Below are 18,685 nucleotides of genomic sequence, written 5' to 3' on the forward strand. Positions count from 1 at the left end.
CCAAGTGAAATTTTTTTCTGTCCAGTGAAAGATCCTGTTCCCTTCACGTAGGAGTAGTGCTGGCCTACAGAAGCTGCGCCACAAAAGGGTCAGGGTGTGAGACTGTGGTAGGGAAATCAGTACAAGGAAATGAGCAATAAAGCCATTTCGTTTGGCTCTTCAGTGTGAAAAACGTATTTTACTGTTTTGGTAAAATTTAAAATGTTTAATAAAAAGATGATAGGAGATACACACAAAGTAAAGGGCTAAAACGGCCGGGTGCTTGGCAAGCTGCCTAGAGCTCAAGGTTGTTTTGGGAACACCCCTTTAAATACACTTTACAATACATTAACTTGTTGCATATTCATAGTTTTCCTTGTATATTTAAAAATTTCTGGGAACTGTTTAGCATGGCTACTCCTTGGGTCCATCTTTTTGGAGCATGCGTGTTTTTTGGCTTGTGGCTTTAATGTTTTTCTTATTATTTTTTAATTTGGTTGGTGGTCCTGGCCTTTTGTAGCTGGTGAGTGTTGATAATTGTTGTGTTAGTTGCAGGGTCTCCATTACACGTTCACGGGCTGTTATCTTAACTAAGCAGGTGATTTAAGCATACTATTTCTGAAAACTTAAGTCTAACTTTTGCTATTAGAAGAAAAGAAAAAACTTATATTCATACAGAAAAGCTATTTTAACATTATACATATAGCATTTATCCCAATAGTTGTGAAAAGCCAACAATTCGTCATGCACTTGTAACATCAGGATGCTGGCAGTGGGTGAAGGGAGCCATCCCCACACAAAGGTGAGAAGGAGAGAGCAGGGCCATGCCTCAGTGAATCCTGGCAGCAGCAATTGCAGCCCTGGGTGCTGAGATGTGACCCTGGGCACCCAGGAAAGAGCAGTGCCGAGGGGAAAGCTGTCCCTTTACAATTTTGTCCCAATTTGGCACAATCTTAGGTTATTTTGCGAGCTTACCTGTTCTGACAGGTTTGACATTACCTATACTGTGTGTGACATTATGGCTCACCCAAAATCTCTGATTATGGGCCAGCATCGTTTTCTGCACCCATGGAACAAAGAGAAAAACCCTTTGGAGTGCCTTAAAAGGTATTTGTGAGGGTTCAGGGCAAAAAAGCAAGCTCAGGGCAGCAGCAATTTCAGCGTAGATTTGTTTTCCTTCAAGAGAAGTCCTCAGGAAAGAGCGAGGCTGCTGCTGTTCCATGGATCACAGCTGACATGACAAATGAGGGCTGCTGCTCACCAAGCAATTTAAAGGACAGACGTTTTGCAGGGCGTGAAACCGCAGCATTTTGAAGACACACAGCTAAATTATCCTTCTGGCTACACAGGGAAAGCCCCAAGCAACTCGGTGAGATGAGCCAAGTCCTCTGACACATGCAGTTAACCCTTCCATTGCGGGATGGGAAAGGCATCCTCCTCAGGATGAGATTCTCACACAGCTTGTGGGGAAGAGGTGCTGCTCACAGGCCTTGGAGCACATCCCCCAGAGCCTGTGGGGTCCTGGAGGCTTCAGCAGCTGACAGCATTAATAGATCTTGGGAAACAAGACAAATGTCCAGACATTGTCCACAGATCACCTTGGGGACAGGCAGGGAGTGAAACGTGGCCTTAGTGCAGTCCTGCAGAGCAAACATATTCAATGCCCTGCAGCTCTTGAAAGGATTTTGTCTTTTCTTCCTCCTCCAAGGAGGAAAAGAAGAAAGGGGAAGATGGATTTCCCCTTCATTGGTTGTTTCACTGGTAAACCTGGGAAATAAATGCAAGAACTTACTTGTGTCACAGTTGCCCAGTCGACCTTCTTAAACATCAAGAAAGCACCTTTGATAGTGTCTCCACCTCAGTTACATCCTATTTCACTATTCAGTTTATTCAACATCTACATTAGTACAGTTATGTACCTTTAAAACATAAAATAGAATGGATATAAGACAAAGCCAAATTCTTCCATCTGTAGGACTTGAGGTGTAAGTGGGCATAGATTCCCTGCAAGCATTTACACCCCCTGAATATCTAGTGCCTTAACTTTACTTTTTTCCCCTGTCTTTTTCAAGTCCATCCATTTGCCAGTATTTTATTCCCAAAGCACTTTCAGAGCTCAGTGATGAATGTTAGATGTTGCAATTACTGGCTCACTGGGCAGAGAGTGGTTCTATAGGAAGGTAATTGGCTATTTTTCCTGGCATGAATAATATTAACAATAATAGCCTCCTTCTCTGTGGCTCTGAGAGCAGTTCTGCTGTGTGCTTTTTTTCCCTGCAATGGGAACAGACACACTTTATGGCCCAGGCCAGGCTGGGTCAATAATAAAGGGGAGGGGAAGCAAAATTCCTGCTCCATGTAGAGCAGCAGGAAAGATCCTAGTCATCTTACACCCAACATAGAACTGCTGTGGGTTCCATCCTGCAATGGCTTTTCTCTTCTAACCATTCATGACAAGTTCCAGAGGGAAATTTGGGGTGATGACAATGTCTGAGTGCAGCCAGTCCCCTCGTAAGGCAACCACACTGCAGGCCTGGGGCAAGGTGGACATGCAAGAGGGACTTTTTCACAAAGAAACTGGCCAAGAGTTCCAACAGAAAGAAATATTTTGCTCTTTCTCCAGAAGGGAAGATCAAAGGGCTTGCACAGACAAGAGGAGCAGCCAGGGACCAGGTCAGTCCTTTCCAGGGCTGTGGGTCCCAGAACAGGCACTGCTCAGTGTTCTCTTTCTCACTCTTCTCCAAACCAGCACATTCAGGCAGAGGTTAAGTCCTCCCCTCTTCCTCCTCTCTAATTACACAATTTACTCCTTTTCTACTGTAATCAGCTCCCATTTATACAGCCCTGAGAGATCACAGGATAATCACCATGGGGAATAATCCTGTCATTTCCCTTGCTGTCTCTGCAGGATACTGAGTCCCTCCAGTACAAGCAAGGAGAGGGGAGGATGCCAAACATCTTCCGCAGGGACTCTAGAATTAGGCAAGAAAGCAGTCCAAAAATATTTATTGTTTATATTGTCCATCCACATCAAACAGACCTGCCTTCCAGTCCCACCATGGTATGAGCTCGTGGCACTCCCTGGGTGTCAACCACATTTCTCTGGGACCACTGTTGCACTCAGACCCTGTGGCTCTCCACTGACCTCCCTGACTCATGGGATCACCCTCCTTTTACACTTTCCCCTTTTTTTCTTTTCTTTTTGAGGCTCCTTCCTTTTCTGTGGAATGCAGGCATTCCCCAGTTCCCCACAGAAACTTTTAAGAAATGTTTTGGAAGAACTGGGGCCTCTTACCAGCTTTTCATAGGCAAGAGAACTTGTGACCTTTGTAGGAGGCAGAAAACAGCATGAGGGAGAGATAATGTAAGAAAATATCTCCTAATGGAAGGACACCTCAGACCTTGTCTAACAGCTCCAGCCATTCTGCAATGGAAAAGAGAGGCAAAAATCTGTAATTATGACCAGAAGGGCAGAGGTACAGCTTTAACAAAATTCAGCAGTGCCACCTGGATCTTCTCAGGTGAAGCTATGAAGGGACCAGGACTGCAGGATGCTCCAGCATAGCTTGACCATATTCACCTGAGAAAGTAAGTAAATATTCTTCCAGTTAATTCCTTTGCAAACCACGAGAGGGAAACTATGATCATACCAAGTTACTGCCAGCTGGAGTTGTGATCCCATCTCATCACCACCAGAGACAGCCCATCTGCCCTTCCAACAGAGGCACTCAGAGAGGGAAAACACTGCTTTGAAAATACTAACTTCAGGGAGAAAAATCCTTTTCCTGTCTGGAGGCCAGGTGCCATTCTACATGCAGCCAGGTCACAGGCTGGAAGGAGACAGGAGATGGGCAGCAAAGCTCCCAGCAGTGCTGCTGCTCTTGGCACGTTTGCATGATTACCACCCAAAAGAACACAGTCACGAGCCCAGAGCAATGTGAGTCAGGCGGCTGAGCCACATCCCACCCCCGGCGTCTGGATGCTGAGCTGGCACAGCCTCCAGCTCTTACAGCTGTGCCTGGCAGGGAAGGGCTGGGGGTGACCCTCACCCCCTCCATCACCCACTGCAGCCTGAGCACACCCAGGGCACAGCTCTGTGTCCCTCAGCGGGGTGGCACAGCTGGGTGACCCTGTCTGAGTCACTCTGGGGGCCCTTCACCTTCAAACATTACATGCCAGGTTTCACTGTTTCTTTTGGTTCATTTGACTGCAGTCCATTTGGCTCCAGCGGTGCCTAATCCTTATTACTGTTAGAAGGGGAAAAAATCTTTGCTAATAAGAAAGAAAAAAAGGAAAGAAATGAAGGAAGGAAGGATTCTGTTTCCTTAAAGCAGCAAAGGCAAAAGAGCTCTGAGCCCCAGAAATGCTGCAAGCTCACTTTCTTCCTCGTGGGTTTGCTGCATCCCTCTCCAAATAACTCCTTGTCCCTCTGCTGTAAATCGAGGACAGAGACCTGCACACCATGCTGAGCCACAAGGCATGGCTTGAGAGTCCTGAGATGGAGAAGGGACCAGTGGCACAGAAACAGGGGAGAGTGTGGGATCAGTGGGATGGCAGGAAGAGGGATGGCCGCCAGGTAATGCAACAACTGCCTCCAGAGGCAAAGCCCTGCGCTTTCTCCTTCTACATTATTCTTGCATACACCATTAATCACAGTCTCTGGCACTAATTTCACATTAATCAGCTGATTCCTCTTCAGGCTCGTGGCACTGGCTGAAAAGTACCCGTAAACAGAGGCTCACCCACCAAGTGATGTCCCCCCCACTCTGAGAAAAGCATCAGCAGCTTGACTGCTTCAGGCATTTTCTCACTAGTTGGGACTGCTTTCGGGAGCCAGCCCTTTCAGGAGGAAGGCAGTCCCCACAGGGTATTTTCCCCTGCACCACCTTTGTGTCTATTTTTTTTTTTTTTGCCAGAATGTTTTTAAACATGCGTAAGTCTGACTCAGCAACCCAAAATATTTCATTTGATGCAAAGCAAAATGTCCTGTTTTGTTTACAAGCTAATTAGCCAGTCTTATCTCGCTCACCTTTATAAGCACATGCAAGCCAACAACACAGCCTGTGAATATGAAAAATCCTGGATTTAGGAAACATCCGAGTCAAGCTATGCTGGCACTTCTAAAAGCACATCCCTCATTTCATATGGGGAGGATGGGAGGCTGAAATTACTTCCCAAATTCAGCTTGATTTTGCAAATTGGTACAGCCCTGCTGAAGGTCCATTTTTGCAAGAAATTTACAATCAGTTACAATTTTCCTTGCCAAGCTCAGACACTTAGAGAGCACTCAGAGAGCTGCAGAGCAAATCCAAGGGCAGATCTCAGCCTTATGGACCGTGGACAGCCCCTGATCCTGCTGGGTGCTCACCAGGTAATAGGGGATGTGTCACCTCTAGCCATGTGGGACTGCTCTCCCTAACCCCTTTGTCTTTGGTTAGAGCCCTCCCTCTGGCAGGAGTTAACATATTATTCTCTCTGCCCCTGATTACATCTCAATATAAAGATAAAAAATCGCCTTCTATAAAAATCGCCCAGGACAGAGGAAACATCTTTTCACTGGGGCAATTAGAGCAGTCTAATTAAACCCAAGTCTTCTGATCAGGCTCTGCTGGTTAACTGGGTTATAGGCACTCTGGATTATATTAACAAAATGAATCAGTTAATTATATGACAATCAATAAGAAGCAAAAAGTAGGACAAGCAATTTGCCTTTAAATGACCATCTAAATTCATCAACATGATACATGTTCCTAAGTGTTAAGGGAAGGAGCAGACATGACAGATCTCTTGGGCACTATGACAATCATTTCTGATATCTGCAGTTCCTGAAAAGCAAAGAGCTGACAGCATCTCCTTGGAAAAAAAAAAAAAAAAAAGTGCTTTTTTATCATAGCTTGCAAAACAAACAGGGCACCAGTGAACAAAGCTACTGGGGGGGGTGGGGAAAACCAAAACACGTCAAACTTAGGGCTTTAATAAACGGAAAGTCTTAGGTTTAGAGTTGTGAGCTCAAATAGTCAGCACTGCTTTGAACCAGAGACATTGTGGTCTTAAATGATAATCTGACTTAGAGTTCCCATCCAAATTGAAAACCTTAGTGAAGTGGGAGCTGGAAAATGACATTGTTAAAGAGGCAATTTTTGCCCTGAAAAGCTCACAGCCTGAATGGAAAGACTTTAAAAAATACAGGGGAAGAACTATTTCATGAAAAATACAGAACTATCTGTTGTTCTCATTTTGCTGGGTTCAAAACAGGCAGACTGTGAGGAGTTTTTCAGCATTTGTAATGAGGGCTTTTAATCATTTGGAATTTTTAAAAAACAACAGAAAGCGTTATCAAGATGGCTATTGAGAAGTTCTCTCTGAAAGCAGGGTTTTCAGTCAAGCTAAAAAGCAATAACATTTTCAGGAAAAAAAAAAAATCAGTGAAAGTGTCATAAAAAATGAAATGTCTGACAAGCACAACAATCTTTCCAGCCTTGAAAAAAGGGATTGGGTATTTTATTTTTGACTTTCTGCTTTATGATTTCAGCTGGATGGGTAATGCAGAATCAGGAAGGTGACTTTCCCTCTGCTGGAGATGGAGACCTCAGGACCAGAAGGATGAGTTTTACCCCAAACCTGGCTGCAATCACAGACTCATTCAGGTAAGGAGGGACCTCTGGCAGTCTCTGGCCCAACTTCATATTCCAGCTTCCAAGGACCAGCTTCAAAGATTAAATCAGTTTGCTCTGGGCATTTTCTGGTTGAGCTTTGAAGGCCTCTGAGGATGGGCACCCCAACCCCTTGTCCCACTCACACTAACTCGAGTTTTCAGCCTTCCGGTTCAGTGCCCCAATGAGGAATGTCCTAATGCCTCTCAGTGCCCTGAGATTGTCATGGAAGGAGATCTGAGGTGGGCAGTGGCATCTACAGTCACGGGGCAAGTAGACTCTGAAAGGAAGAGATGTGGGCCAGAACTTTTTGAAACCTTCAGGCTCTGTCCACAGCAGGGACATGAATAACTGAATGTGGGTGCCTCATCCAGCCATGCTGGACACTGAGCCTCACCACAACACAGACTTCAAGATGTGCTCCAAAGCTCTGACACCTTGTTTGTCATCCTTGTTTTCTCCTCCTGTATGAGAATATTTATGAGTCTCTGCAGAAAACAAAAAACAAAAAACCAAAAAAAAAAAAACTAAAAAGGAAGAACCTGTACTGCTAGGCAAGGAATTGACTTGCCAATTTTGAGTAATCACTTGCCATCTTGCACAGGAAGTAGATCAAGCTACTGGGGACTTTCAGCTCAAAGAAAACACTATAAAAGAGCTGAAACTGCCAGGAAGCAGAGGAAAGCGGATTGCAGTGAGATGGCTCCGCTGTCCCAGTGGCAGGTTTTACTGACAGTAAGAGCTCCAGGCTCCTGGAATTGCTTTCCCAAATTCTCTCCAGCTGGCTTCTGAGTTAGAGCCTACAGAAAGTGAAGGCAAATACCTTTCATCTTTTTTAAGCTTTACTTTTGAAGGAAGCAGAATTATTCTGCTGTTCTCTTTTTTTTTTCCCCCTCTTTTTTCCTAATAACTTTTAAATCCTTTGGCTGCTTGCACCAAATTTTTCACAGGGGAGGCAGACATGCCATTCTGACAGGTCTGGAGTAAACAGGCAGCTAGGGAGAGGAGAGGAGAGAGAAACTCTGCTAGTGCAAAATGCCTCTTGACAGCCACACCGGAGCATGAAACATCTCATTTACAGGACACCATGGACCCCAAGCAGAACTCAGGAATAACTCCATGGAAAATGGACTGTGCTCAGATCAGCCCACGTCTCCCAAGTAGCTTGTCCTGCTTTACAGCAGGGTTTTGCAGTTTGCTCTGAGCAATGCCTGTGTGCAAGCAGCAATAGTTCCTAGCACGGATGGAGGTTGTGCTCAGGGCTCATTTAGTCCTCAGCTGCTGGAGCCACCACATGTGCAGCTGTTAAAGAGCTCTGCTGCACCCTGGACTGTATCATGAGACATTAACCATCAGCTGCCACACAGCATCCTTTCCCTCAACACTGCGATTCCATGTCCAGTGTTGGGTACCCAGTCTCAGTGTGTTAGGAAGTAAGAAGTGACCAACATTATCAAAGCCCTTGAAAACAGGAAGTGCAGAGGGAAACTGAAAAGAATATGGTTGGTTTAATCTCAGGAAAGGGGAATAGGAGATCAATCTGCAAATTTATAAGAAGTTCTTGCAAAGTAGGGCATCTTCTCTGTGATGAGAAGTAAGAAAGGAAAGTGGTAAGCTAAGCTCCAGTTGCAGCTCAAGAGGATATGTATGGGTCAGAAATTAGAGAAAATCTTGTCTGGACAGGGATGGCCTTCCACCACTGCAGTTTTTAAGAGCAGGCAGTACACCCTTCAGCTGGGTTTATGCTCTGGATGAAAGCGACCCCTAGACCTCCCTCTTGACTTAATTTCTAGTTTTCCTTAGGAAACCACCATCTCTGAGGAGACCACCAGCACCTTAATGCTCTGCTTGAAATAGATGGGCAGGGCAGGACACAAATCTTAGAAGAGTGGATGGTGTTTTTTCAGCTTGCCTGGCGTGCTCAGTACTGCACAAAGCTAAAGAACAACTCCTGCCCCATTGCTTCAGACAATAAGGATGCTGCAAATGCAAGATTATCATTCTTGCCTAAATGTCTTGTGTGTAGTCAGGAAAACCTTAGGACTTTCATCCATTGAACAGCTAAACTAGAGAGAATTGGCATTTTAAAAGCTCCACTGAATCCATATTTGATAAGAACAATGTGATTGTTGCCAATATAAACTCAGTCAAAACACTATCCCACCATATAGTAATCTGGATCTGGACATTGGCATTTCTATCCAGGACATCAACTGTGCAGTAAATCAGCCCTTGCAGCTTGAATTGGAAAACATCACTCACATAGGAGGCACCTATCACACAGCCCCCAAATCTCTCTGCTTGCAGAGCAAAGAAGCCACTGCACACATCCAGGATCTATGTGCAGTGCATATGGATGCTGGACACTGCTGATGCCCCTCTGAAGATTAGGAAGAAGGCTTTTCCCCTTCAAAGGCCACTTACTAACTTGTTCTTCTTGGAGGGTCTCTTTGAAGGCACAAGGGCTCTGATTGTGCCACACACAGTCTAATCAGCAAACCTGGCACGTCTCTGTGCAGGAAAGGAAATAAAAACCACCTTGATCACTACTTGCCTTTTACCTTAACCAAGCCTGCCTTGATCTCACAAAACCCAGGGTGCTTGGACTACAGAGGCACAAGTTCAAAGAGACAGCAAGAAGTTAATCTGAAAGCAAAAGGTGCTCTTCAGGCAGGTGGGAAGAAGTAATTAGAAAGCACAGCTATTCCAAAGCTTCAATAAATGACATCAAGGCAGCCATTATACACTCACTAAAGCACAAGGGTCCTTCACTCTTGTCAATCAAGGGAAAAAAAATGCTCAAGACTGTAGGCATATGGGCCAGACTGCAAAGGCAGGAGCTCTAGGGCTCCTCATCACCCTGCTCTGCTCCAGGCAGAGACTCTGCAGGAAACAAGCAGTGTCAGGAGGCCCACACCTGTCAAGACTTTTCTTTGGTTTAGTTGTGCTTCTCCTCTCCCCTCCACTCTCAATATTTACTCTGCGCCATGAGTTCTGTGGTGCTCCATGAGGTTCAGCTTTCCAGGGGCAATGTACTATTTGGTATTACCCATCAAGATGTTTTATTTTCTTCAGCATTTTAGTTATTATTTCATTCACCTTCAGAAACTGTAGCATGTCCCACTCGGAAGCCTGGTGGCAAATCAAAGGACACTTATACTACTGAGACTCCCAGCCCCAGGCAAATGTAGCCTTGTATTCAGGATCCTGTTGCTTCAAAACTGCAGTTGCAGAGGGAGGTTCTTTCCTTCATAATCCTTCCATCTCTAGCTCCTTGTCTATAAAACACAGCTGATCACTGCCCAGCTTTTGTCTGTGCAGGCTGTGAGCTCTTGGGGGCTGTCCAAGGACACCACAGGCGAGCAGCCCCTCTGTCAGGCAAGAGGATGACCTGCACGAGCTGAACACAGGCAGGTTGGCAGAGAGAGATTGCATCTTTTATCAGAAAAATTGATTCACAAAAGCCAAGAGGAGCAGTTTTCTCTCTGTGAGCAACATCAATACACACATATGGATCCACAGCTAGTGTTTTTCCAAAGGATTTCACCACCCCGTTCCAACATCCCTTTCTATCCCTGACATTTAGACAACTGCTTCCCAGCTCACGCTTTTCACACCCCACAGCTAGGCCTGAATCCCACATGGCAGTGATGCAGACCCAAACCCTCTGTTCTGCACCAGATGTGTGCCAGCTGCAGCAGAGCAGAACGAGCTGTGACCCTCTGCTCAGCTGCCTCTGGCTGGAGGAACACACAGAGGCTGTGGTACCCGGCTGCTCACAAAGGGAAGCAGAGCCACTGGGCAGCACAGCACAGCACAGCACACATCCCTTCTGCAGGGAGCCACTGGGCAGCACAGCACACATCCCTTCTGCAGGCCAGCAGCTCCTCCCTGCTGCTCCCCCAAGCCCCAAGGAGGCACCAGCTATATTATATAGCATGATGCTGTTTCTGGTCCTTGAGGACTCAGGGAATGGCCTGGACACTGAGTCCTCCTGGACTTGGGAAGGTGCCCGTGTGAGTCTGTGATTCCACCCTCTGCTGTCAGCTCTGCCCATGGGCAGACCCCTCTCAGCCTCCTGAGCCACTGTGGAGCTGGGACTGCCAGCAGCACTAAGAGCCCTTTCCTGTGCTGTAAGCACTGATCCCTCCTAAAACCTGAAGCGATCATATTAATCAGTTTGCTTCGAAGTAGGCCATGTGAAATGTGTTTGAGCCTGGCTGATAAAATGGGGAGAGGAAGAAGTGCAAGGAGATTAGAAAGGAATCATGCTTAATTTGGGAACATCTCTGAAGATTTATTCCAAGGCATGAAAGCCATAGAGAATGCTCCCGCCCAGAGATTAAAGATGCTGTGACTCACATCTCTGAGGCCTGACAATAGCTTATTCAGGAGAGTTGCCTGTAGCCACGAGACAGAGGATACAGTTTTCCCAAGGCATTTCAATTTTCAAGAGGAAAAAAAGATTAGACTTCATTAATTTCACCAAATAATATGAGACACCATTGGCCCCATCTCACCTAAATGGGCTGTAGACCTCCAAGCTTTTGTCAGCATGAGAAAAACCAGAGCCACCAGTTGGAGACAACTTCCACCTTGTGGTATTTCCTATTGCATTTGGCCTCCAACAAAAGCAGAGAGAAGAAGCCAGTGCAAGGCCCTTGCTGCTCATGGGGGAAATGCAGCAGCCATTGCTTGCTTATGTCTCCTTCTTCCACAGTAATTAAATCCAGGGGCCAAAGGAGTTCATGTTCATGTTTTATCATGTTCTGTCTGCTGCTGTGAGGATCACACAAATTGTGAGCAGGTGTCCCCATTCTGTGGGGTGGCCCACTAAACACTGGCTGAGTGGATGGTGCCAGGACCTCAGCATCTCTTTCCCCACAAGCTCATGATGGTCCCACTGTCCATACCAACTCCAGGTGAGCCTCCAAAGGAAAGAAGGTGGCACCTGCAAGAGGTTGTGTGTAGGAATTAGTGTTGTAGCTTCTGCTTGGTTTCTCTCATTGGGTGCAGAAGGGAAGGGGATGGTGCGTTTGGGAGATGGCAAGAATAGGGAAGAGTGGCAGAGCAACCATGGTACTGCATTGCTGGTGCCCAAGAGGTTCCCCTGCACCACGGTGCAGCAGATCATCTTTGGTACAGCATTACAGATGGTCCTTGCTGAGTAGCTGACACTGCTGCTCCTTGTTCTGTTCTCCAAGACAGAAGCAGAGACAAGCCCAGCCCCATAAGAGGCTTTGCAGACTTTGTGTTGATCTTCCTGCTGATGGGAAAGGACAGCCAGAGTCTGCTGCTAAAAGGCTGTGTACCAGCTTTAGGCATGCAGGTAATTGTACTCATCTCCCATACATCATCTGGGAGCAGCAGCCTCTCTTGCCAGATCTAATGCTCTTTATGCCATTTCTTTTGTGGTACCAGCTTGAAATTGATTTTGAAACAGAAGCAAGAGGCTGTATCAGTTTTCCCCTTGGAGGTGTGAGAGCCCGCCTGCGTTCTGCCAGGTTAGGTTATTCCTGTTCTCTGCTGTATATGTGTGTGTTCCCCTGGCTCTGTTCTCTGAGACAGGTAGAAAGGATCCCATCTTCCCCAAGCCAGGCTGGGGGAAGAGGACATGACTGATGACATGATGTAGCAGAATGACAACCACCCCCATACTTCACACTGGGTCCATCTCCTGCATTTTGTTTGACAGGAGAAGGGTTCAAGGCAGAGATGTGAGGGACATCCATTCTCAACAGCTTATTCAGACCTTTCCAAATCATGAAATCCATCTGCCAAGCTGTGGAAGAATACTGAGCTTAAGGGCTAATGCACAAGGTTGCCTGACCTGTGGCAAGAGGATGCCATCAAAAGGCATCCCCAGATTTCTAAGCAGTGCAAGGTCATAGGATTGCTTTTTTATGTCTTTTTTTTTAGATTCCTGCTTGAGAATTTGTCTCTCTGACTCAAACCTCTAGCACCAAGAACATGCAAAGAGGGGACAGCCATGCCTTCAGGTGTCCCTCTTCTTCTGTAGCTGTGCAGAAACATTATGATCTTCTGATTGGAGATGGAGTTGCAGAAGAAAATCCAAATCCAGAAAGAGTGTGGAATGGCTTTTTTTTTTCCACACAGCTTTCAGTTTAAATATTAACAAAGCAGTCAAGATTTCCCCCATTCTTAAGTAAAAATCTTCTAGCACCATCTGTTCTTGAAGATTCCTATTAACAGCACAGTGTCACTGAGCAAACGCAGCTGCTAGATCTGCTCCGGTGGCAGTCGGGACACTGCCAGCTGGTGTAGACCTGGTGTGAAGATCCTCCCAGCCCCAGCCAGAGCCAGGCAGGACTGGGGGAGCCTTCAGAAGGTTAGTCCATGCTCCTAAAAGAGTCTGAACATATATTTGTTCAACCTCCCCTTTGTAACCTCCTCAGAATGACAGAGTAAGATGTTGGATGGTTGAGGCTGACAGGGACTGAAGGTCAGCTGGTCTGCATGGCTCAGGCAGGGCCACCTGGAGCTGTTTGCCCAGGACCATGTCCAGTCAACTTTTGAATATCTCCAAGGATGGAGACTCTACTCTGGGCAACCTGTACCAGTGCTGAACCACCAGAGTGTGAGGCCTGGGGCAGTCCCTCAGGTGCAGCACTTTTCACTTGCTGAACTTGATGAGGTTTCTGTCAGCCCATTTCTCCAGCATGTCAAGGTCCCTCTGGACGGCAGCACAACCCTCAGGTGTATCCACTCCTCCTGGTCTTGTATGATCAGCAAACTTGCTGGGGATACACTCTTACCCCATCATCCACACCATTAATAAAGATGTTGAACAGGACAGGGTCCAGTACTGACCCCTGTGACCTGCTGGATTCCAACTAGACCTTGTGCTGATGATGACCACCCCCTGGAATGGCCCTTCAGACAGTTTTCCATGCATTTCTCTCTCTGTTCAACACAGAGGTCTTGCTTTTGTCTGCAGATCTCTTGTTATGCTTCACTATCCTCCCTCCTGAGACTTTTTTTTCTTTCCTCAATGCCTTCTGAAGCTGATTTTCAAACAGTGCCTCCTTGGACCTGGCTACGCCTTGGTGCCACATGCAGGGGCAGGTGGGAGAGATGCTGCTCTTCACAATGTGCTCTGCCACTGGAGTGGCCCTGGTTTGTAGCACAGGCTCATCCAGCAACGTTTCATGTCTGTGCATCTGAGCCTCTTGTTTTCAGATTACTCCAGGGCTGGTTTTATTAGTGGTTGATTGAGTGGTCTCAGCATGGTTCTTGTGGAATACCCACATTTTCCGCTCACCATGGAGCAGATGGAAATGTTCTCTGTGAGACACTCATGCATGTGCATTATCTACAGAGGAAATATCCACATCTCAGGTCTTATTGCTGCTGCCAACAATGCCCCCTGTCAGCTTCTGGGGAAATTTGACTGATATTTATTTGGGCACTATCAGAAGGAGCACTGGCAGAAAATTCCCCAAGTCATGTAAAAATGTCATTGATTCTCCTGGTAGAAAATCTTCAAATGCTGTAAATACCTTATTGAAATTGCTTTTTTTTTTTTTTTTTTTTTTGGTCACTGTGTGTTGCAATCTTGACAAAAAGCCTGGGAAAAATTATTCCTTATGAATGTTTTGACCACCATTTCAAAAAGAGTGTAATTAACAAACACAATGAGCACCTTTTTTCCCACTTGAGCAGTTTTTTGTATCTGCTGGAGTCTTCTGGGTGAACAAGATTAAGGTATGAAAGACTTCAGGAAGCAAAACCACCAACAGATCTGGAAAAGATAAGAGCATTATAAGGAGCAACAAACACCCTGATTTAGGGGTATTCTGGAACTGACATCAGGCCATTTTTGTGCTGCCCAGGGGTTACATGGCTAAAAAAGGACATACAAAGCAGTCCCATGATTGAAGTTGTAATTTTGGCACCCTCATGTTAGGAGGAACAAGGGAGCAAGGAAACGAGTGGAACTGTGCTCTCAGCAGCTGGAAATGGATGCTGTGGTTGATGCACCTGCACAGTACAAGCACATTCAGATTTATGTGTATGGCTGAGTGAATGATGGCCCTGCATATTCCTGCTTGTATGCAGTACAAGTGACCATCTTTCCTCTCCCACCTACCATTCTTAATTATTGTAAGTTTGGGATTTTTAATGTTAAAAAGAGTCATGTTTTCCATCAGTCATGTCTATTCTCTAACCATCGTCCCGGATCCAGACTGCTCCTCCACTGACCACAATTATCTTACAGTCAAAACTCCAATGTTCTCAACAAAACACAAAAGGTATAAATGTTTCATATTAGTAGAAACTGAGTTTTTCTTGACCTCTCACATCTAGACATCAGTTTCTGTAAATTTTATTCTGAATCTTTTGAAATGCTGAGTGGCAGAAACAGTGAGGCACCAGGCTCAGGCCGTGCTTTCATCGATTAGCTGAGCCCCAACTGATGTGTGGATGTTTTATGCTTTGTTCACTAATGTACCTTCAGCAGCACTAATAAAATTTCCTTTGAACAAGTAGGAACAGGTGATCACACAGTTATGTGTGTCTTGTCTGTCTGGATGATTCAGCCTCATGTTGTTGTCATAGCAGCATGTCCTCATCGTGGGCTCACACATCAAGGTAGGTCTGGTTTGCAATTTCCAAATAATAAACAAAGCCTGGTGCCCCAATTTGATAGAAGAGAATTTGTTGGGAAGGAAAAGTGGAGCTGATTTCAACACCCTTAGGACACCCCTGTAAGGAGCTCCAAGGATCCAAACTCAGCCCCAGTTGGGACACAACACCAGGCTGTGACAGTGCATGGGAAGGACTTAAATGAGTGTCACACACGTGTCCTGAGAGCCAGCAGATCCTTGGGGTCACAGAGAGAGCCCCTGTGCTAGGCAAGTCTCTTGGTACTGCTTTTGAAGGAGCAGCTCTCCTTGCAGCTGATCCCTGCAAGTTCAAAGTGACAAACACGGAGGCAGATTCTCAGTCAGGGTGGATCACCCTCCGAATAATTCAACTTGTTTCATACACAGGGGGCCTGAGTGACTGCAAGTCCATTTGAGGTTGACTTTAACCAGTTGTGTTTTGAGGCATATGTTCAAACAACACAAAAAGCCAACACACTTGCACACAGATGGGTAAGGAAGAGGAGAGTGGAGATCCTCAAAGAACCCTGCCTAGGACCAGTCTGAGCACCACTAATTTTCCTTCTTTTTTTTTTTTCTCTGGCAGACAGAGCACAACATGATTCAAGTGCCTAAGGAAATTTTCAATCATACTGAGAGAGAGAGAGAGGAAACTACAAAATGGGATGGGATTGCTCTGCCATGCTGTGACCCGTGTGCACCCAGAGCTCTGCCTCAAATTGGAAGAAAAGTGCCAATTAATCTGACACTAAGGAAGGCATAGGCAACAAAACCATTTCATGTCTGCTCATTTCCCCCCATGACATGTAGTCCTCTCCACCTTGCTAATTGGAGAAAGCTTGCTAACAGAAATCTGATGTGGGCTTAATTAAATATCTTTTGAATGCCTCTGAGCAGTGGGGAAAGCTGGTGGAGTCATTCCAAGTCTGACACACTTTAGGATGGGCTTCAAATCTGGAACTCGTTGCTTCATCGATGAAAAAATGAGTAGGCTGTGGGAGCACTGGAGGATCTCTAATAAAAACATCGCTAGAAACTAAAGGCTGACAACATCTGGCTGCAAAAAGCAGGATCTTCCACATCCTGCAGTTCTTACAATACTGCAGAGAAGATGCTTGGTCATCCTGCGGCAAAGGAAGGGCACTGAGGGAGGGAGACACCTCTGCAAGGGACATGTGCAGGGTGAGGATGCTGCTCCTGTGTCCTGAGGAGAAGGGCTGCAGGCCCACAGAGGGGCTGAGGCAGGGAAGGGGGCAGGAGAAGAGAGGAAGATGTGCTCTGGGAAGGGGAGAGCTGCAGAGAGGAGCAGCAAGCACCAGACGCGTTGGGGCACAGCTCTGTCCCAAGTCCACGAGAAACACTTTGGCAGGTCTGTCCAGTGGGTGTTGAGTGCTCCAGGTGAAGAGAAGGATTCCTGCCTGGAATTTGGGGCTGACATGTGATGAGACCATTTGTACCTAAATAGGAGAAGTCATTTTAAGAAGGAAGAATTTGGGCGTGTGTGGATAAAGGAGGAGCATGCCATGGGTATCAGGTAGGCTGTGGACAGGCAGATGCCCTTGAAGAAAAGTCAGACCATAAGCCAAAGCCTCAGCTATGCCACAACTTTTCCCATTTCTTTAAAAAAATATATATTCCACCTCCCCATCCTAGGAGGAGGCCGGGAATGCTGCATACAGGCTGAGTGCTGCAGAAGAGAGCTTGCAAATAATCTGAGAGCAACAGAAAAAATTTCAACAAGACCTTGAAAGAGTCTATTTAGCTTATCAGAAAGGAGGTCAAGGGGTGATTTGATTACAGTGCCTAAGTGCCGTCAGCAGAAGAAAACACCAGTTTCTAAAGAGCTTTTTAATCTATCAGAGAAACCCGGAACAAGAGCCAGCGGCTGAGGGACGAAGGCAGACAAATGCAAATAAGACATGGGGAGTATATCTTTAGCAGAGGGGAGATAAATGGGAAGAGCAAACTCAAGGAGAATGGCCTCAGCATCTCTGGGTGCCTTCAATGGGAGCTGTAGGACATGCTCAAGCCAGAGAGGAGCCAGGTTGGTTCCAAGGTGGCATTTAGAAGCCTGTGGTACATGGGCACCTGAACAAACTGCTCTGGCACTTCTTTGTCTCCTAATTGCAAGAAAATCCAAGTTCCATGGTCTTGTCAGGATGGAAAAATGTTTGAGCACAGGCTTTGGGCAAAACCTGGTTTGGACATCAGGAAGAACTTAGCTGTTCATGGTTTCTAAGTCAAAACTGAATCTGGGGGCTTGGGGTCCCAAAGGCTCAACGGGCTGAGCCTGCTCCTCCTGGCATTGCTGGTGAGAAATTCCAGTCAAGTGGAAGGAAAAGCTGTCATGGGTAGGAATTAAGGCATTGCCAATGAAAAGCATAAACCAAAAAAGATTACCAGAAGTCCATATAATACTGCACCTGTATCTGGCACTGGTACAGAATTCTAGCAGGGGCTGTTTAAAATAAAAACCCCTCAAGTTTGGAGTGATTTTTCCTTGGAATTTCTTCCTTCTTTCAAGAAGTTTATGACTGATGGACTCCTGAAGTGGACATTGACACACAGCTATTAACAGGCCCTGGTGCTTCTCCCATGAAAACTCCAGGCAGTTTTTGGATCTATTACATTTTTGCCTGAAGCAACAACATTCATCACTAAATAACTCAATGTGGGGAAAAGCATATTTTTTTTTGCTGGTCTCAAATCCTCTGATTCTCACTGGTACCCTCTATTTTTTGATGTGAGGAGCATGATGTATTTACTTATTGCCATTTTTTTGGTGCTATTCAAGATTGTTGAGGCCTCTCTCTCACCATTTTATATACACAAATACTGTGTGAGAAAATGCTATTATTTGGGATTTGCCTTATCTTGGATTGGCCAGGAAAATTCCTATTTTTTCATTTTAATTTGACCTATTTCTAACTCAAACATCTTTGTGCATCTCTGGAGAACAGACACTAAGCTCAAGCAAAAGAACTTCTAAGCACTAATTTCTGTGTTTCTCATCTGAATCCCTCCTGTTTGGTGATAAGAGAAGGTTTCTAAGTCTGGATTCTCTTGGGATGTCTGGGCAGCTCCCTCTTTAATATTGCTGTGTTTTCTCCTTTTTTTTTTCTCTGAACAGCTGTGTTCAATAAAAGAAAACTACTAACAAATAAATAAACCAAGCAAGTCTTTTCTGGCCCAGAGGCTGTTTGCTGGTGAAACCAGTATTTAAATATTTGCCATTTGAATGTGAGGGAAATTCCTGGGTTGTGCTGTCTGGTAAATAAGGCAGATTATTCGACATACAGTTAAAGTTCTGGTGAAATGTAGGAAATAATTTCCTGTCAGTAATGGGTGTTTACCTGCAAGTGAATCCTGCTGGGATTGAACCCATCTTCTCTCTCCTTAAGTCCATGAGTTGTAGTGAGGGTCCAG

This window comes from Catharus ustulatus, chromosome 9 (genome assembly GCF_009819885.2).
Source record: "Catharus ustulatus isolate bCatUst1 chromosome 9, bCatUst1.pri.v2, whole genome shotgun sequence".
NCBI classification, from domain to species: Eukaryota; Metazoa; Chordata; class Aves; order Passeriformes; family Turdidae; genus Catharus; species Catharus ustulatus.